At 39.8% G+C, this 12,628-nt stretch overlaps 1 long non-coding RNA gene across 1 annotated transcript; it reads right to left on the bottom strand.

The window, feature by feature from the left end:
* Positions 1-1,215: 1,215 nt before the first annotated feature.
* Positions 1,216-11,881, bottom strand: LOC115080263. Its single transcript, XR_003853549.1, has 3 exons — positions 11,728-11,881; positions 6,025-6,091; positions 1,216-1,342 (listed from the first exon to the last, which is right to left on the bottom strand). It is a non-coding gene; the product is annotated as an uncharacterized LOC115080263 (long non-coding RNA).
* Positions 11,882-12,628: the final 747 nt, after the last annotated feature.

The raw sequence follows: 12,628 nt of genomic DNA on the forward strand, positions 1-12,628 counted from the left end.
GACAACAAGATTCAGGAGCAGGAGCCCGTTCCGGACCGCTGCCGTTCCGGACCGCCGCTGGACCCGCAGGTTATTTAACTCATTTGGGGGGGGGGTTCGGGAGGGTGGGGGATTTAATTTAAAGGGTCGGGGGTGGGTTTTAGGGGGTTGGTTTTGCGATTTTTAGATTTTTAGATTTTTCACGATTTTTCATGATATTTTACCCCCCCAAACGGCAACAATACGATTCCCTCCCCCTCCCAGCCGAAATCGATCGTTAAGACGATCGAGGACACGATTCACATCCCTATTGACCACATCTCTTGATTCTGGCTTTGTCCCTTGCCTTGTCATTGCCTACGCTGTACTGGCCTTCCCTGATTCTCCAGGCCTACAGCCTAGTGACCGACCGTGCTCCCTTGCTACTTGTGTGCATGCCTCTCTTCTACCTCTCCGGGAGACCCTGCAAGGCCCACCTAAGTCCAAGCGGCCCGGGTCCCTAAGGGCTCCACCCGGGGGGACTGCGGGCTTCCAGTGATGAAGCTCTTCCGAGCCTCTGTCTCTTCCTGTGCTCTGCCCACTGGGGGCAGGTGCTTCCTGGTCCCTACCAGGGAGCCTTTCTACACTGCTCCAGGACAAGGGTCCACCTCCAAGCGCAACAGGAGGCAGAGGGACAGGCCACATTGGGATTTTTTTTTTTCTTAAGCATAACTTAACCAGATATATTCTTTTTTGTATATATCCAGTTAAGTCTCAAATTATATGGTTAACCATAGCCAAATAACTTTATACATAAAAAGTGATATTCAAAAAGATTATCCAGTTATGTGACATGTCATCCAGCTATGGTTAGTCAGATAACTTGTGTTGCTCAACTTCCATTTTGGATGGTTCAAGTAGTGCATTTAATAATGACATGGGCTTATTCCTACATACCTCACTCATGATTTTCTAAACTTTTATCATATTCCATCTCAGTCATCTCTTCTCCAAGCTGAAGAGCCCAACTTGTTTAGCTTTTCTTCATAAGGAAGCTATACCTTTTCTGGTTCTGCTATATCTTTCTTGAGATGGGGATGAGCAGAATTGAACATAGTATTCAAGGTGTGTTTGCACCATGGATTTATAGAGAAGCATTATGATATTATTTTTATTCTCCATTTCACATCACCATCATCATCATCAAAGAATATTACCAGATTTTATACACTTTTATATTATTTACTCTAAATTTCTTCTCTGTGTTTCACCAGCTGCACCTGATGCTACAATATAATTGTGCTCTTCTTCATTCTCAGGCTTTGACACTTTCATCTCAGAGCCATAATTATTGTCAGTTTAGCACAACTGGCCTCAGGCTTCCCTGCAGATTCAGATAGATTAGAAGAGAGAGAGAAAAAAAAAGGTAAAGGCTTTTTTTTCAACTATGGTTTTAGTTAATTGTTTTGGTTTGGTTGTTTGCTTTTTTTTTTAATAGTGTTAATTAGGAATAATGAGGTCCATTTTCAGCTGCAGGCTGCTCAGGTAAGTTATCCAGATAAACTTATCTAGATAAATTCGACCATATATTCATCAGTGCGGTTGTACTGCTAAATATATCTAGATAAATCAGTTTATCTGGATAACTTTAGGATTGGTCTGTTTTCCAAATAACTCACATATCTAAGTCAGCCATATCTTGGAACAGCCCCAGAATGCTTCCAGTTTTTTCAACTAAGTTTTTATCTAGACAACAACTTAGCCTGATAAGTCGGAGCTGGCAAATGTGGCAGGAAATTTAAAAACTATGCTGGACTACTTAGCTAGATAAACCTTCTGGATATGGACCTCAATGTGTTGTATTTATTTATTTTTCTTTGCACAAGGCAAAACTTTGTTAATTGTGCTAGATGGAGATTTTTGTTTTTGTGATGATATTGATGAGATAGTTTTGAGTAGTCAATAGTTAACTATACTGCTCCTGCAGGTGACAGCAGCTGTTGGGATATGTCAGGAAACATTTTTAGTATTCTTAGACCTAGTTTCAGGGAATGGACTCTTTAATTTATTTCTGCTGTTTTCAATCTGTGGTATGCAAACCCATGAAATTTGGCCAGAAACCATAAAATAAAGGCTTAGTTCCACAGAGCTGTCATTCTGCTGTCAATTCTACAACTAGAGCAATACATAATCATTAACAACTGCTTATTGTAACAGAGAGGGAAGAAATCTCAACACAAGTATCCACAATGATTGGAAAATGCAGTATTACCAAGTTCATCTCACTGCTGAGCCATCCTATCTGCGTCTCTTGGATCCTTGCAGAAGTTGGTCATTTTACACAGAGCTTCCACCTACAATGTGATCTCAATTTTCTGAAAATGTGGCATGCATATTCCAACTAATGAGTGTCAGTCTTTAAATATTATTCATTCTGAGAGATAGCAGTTGATGAAATACCTCAGGGAGCAGATAAAGGGGCAGGCTGAGAAGTATTCAGGAAGATCAAAGTTTTATTGATATACAGTATTATATATGGAGACCTCAATGTCCATCAATAACAGTCAGCTAGACAGGATAATATGGGCAACAAAAGAGAAATAAAACAAAGCATCCCATTTACTCAAATTCTAGAATTATAGACACTACTAGCAGCTGAGAGCACACCACCCCCAAGTCTCAATCAATTAGATTGCAGAACTAGTTTGCAGTCCAAGTATCACCAAAGGAGGAGAACATGCAAAACCCAGAAGAGGGGAAGTTGAGCACTCCAAAGACCATGAGAAAGAGGAGAAGGGTTGCTGTTGATGACTTTCTTTTGTGGGACAGAGGGTTTCATCAGCTGACCAGAAATGCTGTCTAGGAAGGTGTACTGCTAGCTAGGAGCCTAAATCTAGGACATAAGAGAAAGATTGCCAAAACTCATCAGGTCCTCTGACCATTATCTTATGCTGCTTATCCATATAAGCACCAATGATACAGCAAGATATATATTTACTTATTTATTTATATATTTAAAGGCTTTTATAGACCAGTATTCATAGGAACATCATATTGGTTTACAAGGAACTTAAACGCAGTACATGGAACAGGTGTATGGTAACTTGGAGGGAGATGTAAACAGGACTTGATTATTATTTATTTATTTATTTATTTATTTATTTGAAAACTTTTATATACCGAAGTTCGTATAGATATCACATCGGTTTACATAAAACAATTGGGAAGAAGAGGAAGAGTATAGAATAGATTAGAATAATTATAGAGGATATACATATATAGGGCCTGGATATACATGTACGTAAACAACTTGGAAAGAATAGAGGATATACAAACAATAGTACAATAATGCATACAGTACAATAAGCAATTCAATAATACAATAGAATAATGTTGATTCAGAGGATGCTATGTGACTCTGAGCAGATCAGTAAGGACTAACTGATCCTGGGAGTGTGGGTAAAGGTAAAGGCATGGAAAGAGACAGCAAAACATTGGTTTCTTGGATCATGTATAGACATTCAATGGAGGACTGCTGATTAAAGATAAGATATTCTTTCCATTTCTTGACAGGTTTACTTTTGCCTATTGACTTGTCTACCTAGTGAGGAGGGCTTCCAATTAGTATTGTGGCTTTGGCTCAAATGGAGCATAAGGAACACCACCATTCGAGTGGGGCAGGACAGCATGACAAAGCTGACTCAAGGCTTGGAAAGGCATGTAAGGCTGGAGCAAGACTTGGACAGGCAGGTAAGAATGGAGCAAGGCTTGGACAGGAATCCCATGCAGGCAAGGCTGGAACAGCAGGCAAGTAAAACTGGAACTGAGTCTTAGACTGGAACACCTTGCAGGTAAGACTGGACTGAGGCTTGGACTAGAACAGTGTTCAAGTTAGACTGGGACTCAGGCTTAGAGTGGAACAGCATGCATATAAATCTGGGGCTGAGGCTTAGATTGGAACAGTGTGCAGGTAAGACTAGAATTTGGTCTTAGATTGGAACAGTGTGCAGGTAAGACTAGAATTCGGTCTTAGACTGGAACAGTGTGCAAGTATGACTGGACTGAGTCTTGGACAGGAACAGCATGTAGGTAAGGCTGGACTGAGGTTTGGACAGGAACAGACTAAGGCAGGACACGACAGGATGAGACAAGGACAAGACAGAACACGAAACATATAGGCCCGAAGGCAGCGATACAGAAAGGCCCCGAAGGCAATTCAAAGAGAGGCCTAGATAGGTCACAGAGTAAGGCATGGCCAATATAGGCCAGAAGGAAGGGCAAGAGGCAAGAAGGCCCAAAGGGCACAGGGCAAGGCTGAAGACAGAAGGCCCGTAGGCCACGAGGTGAGGCAAGGCAAGGCTGAGGTTAGAAGGCCTGGAGGCCATGAGGCAAGGCAAGAATAGGTCTGGGGAGGCCTCAAGGCAAGAGTGTCTAGACAAGGAGCCAAGGGTGACTCAATGTGGAAGCATCTTGGGTTTGGTAAGGCAGGGTTATGTAGAGCTGGAGTCTGGGTATGTGCATACAGAAAGGAGGAGCTTGGCCAGCCTGGACAGTAAGCTTGTTGAGGACCCAGGTGGAGGGGAGGCTGTAAGACAGGTTGAGTCATGAGATCAGGGATGAGATGGTGAGAACAGTTCTGAGCGGGGATCACTGGAGGCCCCTGCTGGTAAGGAGGCATCATAGTCAGGGTACAGTTAGGATGCATAGCAACTGAAATCGTAACAATTAGGTTCACTCAAGATGGTGACAAAAGTCCACAGGTAAGGAGGATAAAGAGTAATTGAAATAAAGTCTTGAAAATAGGAAAATACATAGAGAGTTCTTTATAAGCATGTGGACATATCGAAGCAATAGTAAATTGGAATGCATTTAAAATATCAGATGAAAAATTGTAAGGCTGAATTGGGGAGAGCCAGTGTGGAGATAAGTGGAATTCCTAGGTAAAAATAGATAGGAAACAAGAGAAAAGGAAGTAAAACTTGGAAAGTCATGTCTACAAGTGGTTATAAAAACATTGACAAGCAGTCATAAAAACATTGACCAAGAAGCCACTGTGGTGGATGAGGACATTGATATGGTTGCAGTAATTGAATCACAGTTCAGTGATAATGTGTACTGGGAGGAGAATATGCCAGGGTATATTTTTTTCAAAAAAGACATTACAAATAATAAAGGGTGAGGAATAATTTTATGTTAGGAACAAAATAAAAGTCATTAAGATTCTAATAAAGCAAAAAGCATCTAAGCTAATATGGGCTCTAATAAAGAATCTTAAGGTGTCTAATATCTATGTAGGTATAATTTATAGCCACTATCACAAGGAAAAGAATGAGATATGGACATCAGAAGCCATCCAAAGGATAGCATGCAAAGACAAGGTGCTGTTTGTGTGGAATATACATCTATCAGCTGTAGATTTGAGAATGTGAGCTGCTGGATCAACTTGAAGTAGGTGGATATTGGAATCCTTGGAAAGAACTAGTTGAGAAACCCACTCATGGTAAGGTGATACTGAACTTGGCACTTACAATTGAAGACAGTATCATCGAAGTTATGATAAAGGACAACCTAGGCTCCAGAGATCACTTGAAATTTGTGGTTCAAAGCAAACACTAGATAAGATTCAAACTATACTAGAATTTGTGTTCTAGATGTCAGAGGGCCGAACTTTATATGTTCAAACTGTTTATTAACATAAATAATAAACACTCCCCCACCAGATTTATATTGATCACTGATGCACATCTAGCTACATTCAAAAACAGTCATTTATTTATTTATTTAACTCTTTTATACACCGACATTCATGAATCATATCATATCGTATCGGTTCACATGGAACAGGTGTATTATAACATTAACATTAAAGAAGAAGATAAGTTACAATAAACAAGGGTTATGGGAATCTGGGTAACTGAGAGAGCAGATGACAGAGGTTTAACAATATAAACTTAACAAGGTAAGTATTGGTTGTGCTATGGATCCATATAGAACACTCTATAAATAAATATAGAACTTGTATACTATAAAGAAAATAAGTGTGGCTACAATGCAGTGAGATAATACCTTTTTTGTGCAATTTACATCCTCTCTTCCCTCCTGTTCCACACCATCATGGTTTTTAATGATGGAACTATAAAACAAAGAATTATATTTGAGAGTAAGAAACATACCTTCAGTACAATGATGAAATTATTTAGATTCCATTGTGATCAGACGTCTTCCAAAGCCTCCGGCGCCCCCCCCCCCCCCCCCCCCCCCCTATCACCTATTTGTTACAATGCTTGTCTAGGGAGAAAAATTAAATTCTGAGCCAACTGCACATAGTACATATATATATCATCCAATAAAGGTAATAGTCAGAGTCAAATCAGATAATGATTTTGCAGGGATAATTTGTCACCTCACTTCTAGCTCTTGGAGAAATTTGTTGGATGTATGGATCCCATATTGCAATAAACTTAAGTTTACTCTTATAAGATCTGGCTGTAATGCATTTTATTTCTCCAATATCAAAAAGAGGGCAGAGATGGAACACCCCAAACCACAAGAATTGATTTTTTTTCCCTATCAGGCAGGCTTTCCTTAATAAAAGGACTGGCCCCTTGCCTCTTACTGGAAAGGGAAGTAGTCAATTCAAAAAGGACCTCATGTGGTGTAAATGTCAACCTTTGATCTAGAAGAGATGAAAAATATTTGAAGATCTTGTCTCAGAAAAGCTGAATAACAGGACAGAGCCAAAAGTAATGATCCAATGTGGTCCTATTCTGTTGACACTTGATACAAAGCTCAGAATCAAGGCACCCCACTCTATATAGTGCAATGTGGAAGTTAAATAAGCCCTACTTAGAAATTTATATTGCAGTTCTCTAAGATTTGCATCCTCTGACAATTGTGGTATTGGAGCAAAGGCCTTGGACAGCTGAAGGCCATTTAAAACAATCGATAATTCAGATTGACATTTACTCAACAAAATGTCTAAAGGAACTTTGGGCCCCAAAAGCACAAAAGCCTTGAAGATTTGTGACACCCCCATCTTTCGTCTTTGCTCTATTTGAAACAATTCTTCACGTTGATCCTGAAGGGCTTCCTTTAAGTTAGCCTCCTGAAGACTTTTAATATAATGCTGTAATTGGTGCTAAGCAAAGAAGTATTTAGAGTGCAATTCAAAGTTGGACTGGAGTTCTAAATAGGGCACCATTCTCCCCTGGTCATCTACCACCTGAGATACATAGTGCAAACCCTTTTCAGCCCAATGTGCAAAGGCCCCCAGAATGTATTCTCAGGGTAAAATCTAAATTACCTTGGATTGGAAGATATTCCAATTCTCTCGAATCGTATCCCAGTTTACGACAATGGCCTTATGTAGGGGTATAATTAAAAGATTGCATCACAAGTCTTGCAGCAGACTTTCGACCTTCACATGGAGAACATAAGATTGGGAGGGAGATATCAAACCTTTTTCAAAATCAAGAGGTGTAAATTGAGAAGTATTAAAGACCCGTTCTCTAACATGCCATAACAAACATGTCATGTTATAATCTTCAATATTCGTGATTCTTAAACCTCCTTCCTGCGACCCATCCACCATCTTATTTATGGAAATTCTGGCTCTCTTGCCCTGCCACAAAAACTAGAAAATATAGCACAAATGAGATTAGGGGTAGATTCTGTGGCAAGAACTAGAAAATTCTGAAGCACATTGGCAAACATTTCCTTATTTTATATTACATTATAAAAATCAAATATTTTTCCAACCTTGCTTGTGTCTCTGCAATTTATTTTGTTTTTATTGGGTGAGGAAAATGGATCTCAAGTATCATTATAGAGGGGAGATAATGGAAATAGGGAGAGGGGAAGGAGAAGGTAAAAAAGGCGCGAGATGGGGAGAAGAGAGAGATTACAGGAGATTGGGGAAACAAGGGGGAGAAGGGTCAGAATACGATGAGCAGAAGGTGAGAGGACTGGGAAAGGATGGGAGGAAAATAAGAAGATGAGACTGGAGATGTGGGGAAGAAAGGGAAGGAGGACCAGGTACAAGGAGGGTGGAAGAAGGGGAAGATTGAAGAAAGAGGAAAAATAAAAGAGGAAGGATCAGGAATCATGGATGAGGAAAGCAGAGGGAAAAGATCGGAGATTGTTGACTTGAGGAAGGAGAGGAGGAAATAGGAAGGGGATCTGAGGAGGGAGGTTCTGGGATCAGAGGTTGCGGGGAGGAGGTTTCCAGGATCTGGGGAGAAGGAAGAGCAAGATGGAAGGGAAGGTTCCAGGATCTGGGGATAGAATCTGAGATCAAAGGAGGGAAGACATGAATTACAGGGGGTGGGGTGGGAGTGGAAGGAGATAAATGTCTTTACCATGCTCCAGTCATGCCTCCTTGTGTCTTGCATCCCCTTCCCCTCTCTAAGCCTCTACCCAATCTGGCATGGACACCCACATACCTGACACCAAACCCTTCCTTCTTCACATTCACAAACATTGCCCAGCTTCCCCTTTCTGTCACACACAGACACATGGCTCCCAGTCAATCTCCTCACATTGTAGGATCCAAGGACCAGGGACTGCCCATTATATGTCTCTGCTGAGTGCTGCATACATCTGGCATTCCCTATACAAATAATAATATTAATGATCCCCCCAGATCCTTTCTTTGTCTCCCAATGACCAGCTTCTCAATTCCTTCTAACCTTTCCAAAATGAACCCCCCTTTGTTATGTTTGCTCCAGGTTCACCCCTCCATACTATTCCCTGCACATGGCCCGGGAGGTGAAGGGCGGGAACAGAAGGCAAAAGGGGTGTTTTCTGCTGAGTGAGAGTCAGTTCAGCAAGGAGGCAGCACCACCTTCAGCTAGACTGCAGACCCCAACCTTTTGCTGCCCAAGGTGTAGGCCTAATGTGGCTATTTGCAAATCCAGACCTGAAGAAAGGATGTAGCACTTTTAGCATTTATACTCTGTGCTTGCTATTTGTCAAAGTGAAATTCCTCAAAGAATTTCTCTTTGAAAATGTCCTACAATGTACATGGACTAAAAGTGTCCATACATATTACAAACAATATGAGCTATTCAAAATTGTCCCTAAAATGTGTCTGCTAAAGAAGTCTTCTTGTTAATATTACTGTTTTGTTTCCTGCTGGTAACCTAACATCAGGTCTTTCTTAATCACATCAGATTAGAGAAAAATATTCTCCAGTTTGATTTATGACAATATCTCACACTGAAGTGCTGAAAGATGGAATAAAAATCAAATGAACAAAATCAATAAATGCTACCTGTTTCACTGGTACGTACATTTGTGTTTTAGACTAGTCACTGACTGACTACTCTAGCTGCCAGGCAGCAGCATCCATGCACAAAATTGGAAACATATACAATTAAAAACTGAAATCACTCTTTGTCTCGTACAGTAGTTTCTCAATCCAGTCTTTGGAAAACATCCATCCAGTCTGGTTTTCAGGATATCCAGAATTAATATGCATGAGATAGATTTGTACACAACTGAGGCAGCGCACGCAGCTCTATCTCATGCATTTTATTGTGGATATCCTTTTCTGGGTATGTATCAAGGACTGGGTTGACAACCACTAGTCCAGAATCTGGAAAAGGGTTGTCTAATTTAAAAAGGGTTCAGGTCTGCTTAACTATGAATGAGACTTGCTTCTACTTCCCTGGCAGTCTCCTCCCAGCTTTCTATTTTTTCATCATTTTTGCCTGATTTTCTTATAACATAGTTATTTGAAAGTTATTCCTACCTTGTCTCACTCTCACTTTTTGCCATTTACTCACTTTTCTATCTGTCTTTAGCTCTGTTTCCATCTCCATCCCTCCCAGCATATCAGGAGGCTGATACACTAAAGTAAACTGAATTTCACAAAGACCACATCACATGTAAAAATGGACTTAGAGACACAAGTTTCCCTCTTTTCGCATAATTTTATAATTTTTTAAAACTTTTATATGAAGTAAACTTGTGTGCATAAGTTTACTTTTGTGTACTTTATGCAAAATCAAAATGAATGAACTGCTGTAATGCAAAATCATGTAGAGCAGCTCATTAACTATGTTTCCATTGCTAAAATAAGTGCAATAGGCCTTCTCAGGTCAGTTTTTACAAAGAATATAACTACATCTCATGAAACAGATATTTTTTTGTTAAGTTGTCCAGAGGAAACTGGAAAACTTTGCTCATAAGTTTCCCACCAGGCTTATTTGCACATGAGTTCCAGGAGAAAACATACATGTTGAAAACTGACTTCTTTGTGAAATTTTGTACACCTTAGTACATTGTCCACAGAGAGAAGCTCATCTTGACCTTTTTTACTGAGCTGCTTCAAATTGAGATTCAGATGCAGCTGAGCATTTCTGTGTTTTTCATTATAAACCAGAAACATTCTTTTTTGGGGATCCACTCCTTTCAGATAAATTTTTAGACCACAGCTTCTGAAACTCCTGAGTCTTTTAAAAAAATATTCCACCCATCTCTAAAACAAAACCAACTCAAAAAGTTGGTAGGATGTCACCTGGAAACTGTCCGAAAAGAAAATCAAATAGAAATACTTGTGCATAACATTCCGCAATCAGAGATCACAAAGAATATGATTCACAAATACACAGTCAACAATATCCACAATCACCTACAATTTGAAGTAATAATCATCTATTTCTCTGCACCTTTAATAGTTATGGACACTAGTGACACAATGCATTTATGAAACCTATAATGCAGATTGCAGTCTGAGCTATTTGTAGTTGAGATGCTCCAAATGAGTGATCATTTTGGTTTACTGCTAGGATTTATCCTTAAAGCACTTTCTTTTCCCTGTGCTCTATGCATAAGATCTGAAGAAGTCCTATAGCACTGAACCTATTGTTCTGAACATAAGCCCATCCACCATACTAACCAAACCAGTTATGTGCATCTTTTAAATGAAAAAATTAAAAGGAAACCTGGAGTGCCAAACTGATTTGGCACTATGTACTAAGGTGTGCAGGATTTCACAAAGAAGTCACAATTTTCAGCATGCATGTTTATTTTTACATAGGTTTATTAAAAAGTTTTATTACTTAGTATAAATCACATAATATAACTACAGTAAACGTGCTACTAATGTACATGCATTCACAGTTTTATGCAAGAGCAGTCTTAAATTTCCTGGTCACCCTCTATCATGCTAGTGGATTTTGCTTGTCTGTATGCAATTGGTCTGCTTTAAGATCTGATTTAAGAAACTGTCTTTAGTGATTGCAGTATAATTGTTAATAATAATAATAATAATAATAATAATAATAATAATAATAATAACTACATTGAAATGATATATATATTCTGTTGAAATGTGTGGAAAAAAGTACAGTTTTCAGAAGATGGAGGACTCCACTAGATGGCACTGTAATGACAAGAATCAGTTTCACCAAATGTTTTGCTGGATGTTGTGACTACAAAAGCAGGTGTTTGGGGACAATTATTCACAACATGCCTTCAAATTCTACTAACTGGAAAAGAATGGATGATCATGCACATCACCTCAAGATTAGGATCTCTGTCTTCAGACTTTATTAATGAATTTTTATGTTCTAAATTACCTTTGATACCCTAGATTTAGACCTTTTCAAACAGGAATTAAAGTGAATGTGTCAGTGGGGGTATAATTATTTTATATTGCCTTATAATAAGACAAGTTTGCTTTCCATCCAAACCAGAATTAAAATCATCAAACTTTGCAAACATTTTACTGTTTGATATTGTAGGAAACAGGCAATTATACTGTACCATATGCTTGAATGAATTTCTCCCTCATTATAGCTTAATGCGATCTTGTTGAAATAGATCCTTTCATCAAGGCATAGTGGAAACATGTGAGAAAAGCTGTGTTTCATCTCAGTGACTGCATAAGAAATACTGAAACCCTTTCACTGCAAGGATGCCTCCCCACACCTCCTTTTCTCCTCCCCCATCTCTCCCTCCCTCTCTCTCGCTCTCTGCTGGTCCGTGATGAAATATGTATTGTTAGTTAGTAGTAGTAGAAGCAATTTCTGTCAGAGAAAGATGAATCGCCTTCATTTTGCAGAATGATTTTACACACACAGAGGATTTCCCCAGCTCACAGTCCAGCCAGCGTCCTGCCGATGATGGAACTTGTATACAGCTTGGGTGTGGAGGAGGAGGCGGCTTAAACTCCAAGCATGGACGGCAATATCAGGCTTCCTTCTGCTTAATCAAAGAAGGAGCCGAAGGGAAGTGCCAGGAGGGAAGGTGCTCGGGGGGTATCCCCTGCTCCATGCTCTGTTGCAGCTGACCCAGAAGAGGAAGAGACGGCTAGTATCACTTAATGCTTCGCTTTGATTCTCCGGGAGATGCTGCTACTCCACCTTGTGAAGCTGTCTGCTGGGGATGTGGAAGAAGCTGTGAAGTAATATGGGCGCCAATCACTCCCATAAAACTCCAGTGTTTGATGAAAATGAAGACGGTAAGGAGCTGTCCAATGTACCCATCTTTGATTTCCCTACTCCCTCTTCTCTGGCTTCCTCCTCTTTCCTTTGAGTAGCAGCAGTGTTGTATGCTTTTGGCTGGTTCTCTGTGACTTTTCATTCACTTTCACTTATTCCAGGTTAATTCTGTGACATCCTGATGCTGATCATAAAACACTGATCTTTACTTTTTCTGCTTGTAG

Source organism: Rhinatrema bivittatum, chromosome 1 (genome assembly GCF_901001135.1).
Source record: "Rhinatrema bivittatum chromosome 1, aRhiBiv1.1, whole genome shotgun sequence".
In the NCBI taxonomy this organism is placed as follows: Eukaryota; Metazoa; Chordata; class Amphibia; order Gymnophiona; family Rhinatrematidae; genus Rhinatrema; species Rhinatrema bivittatum.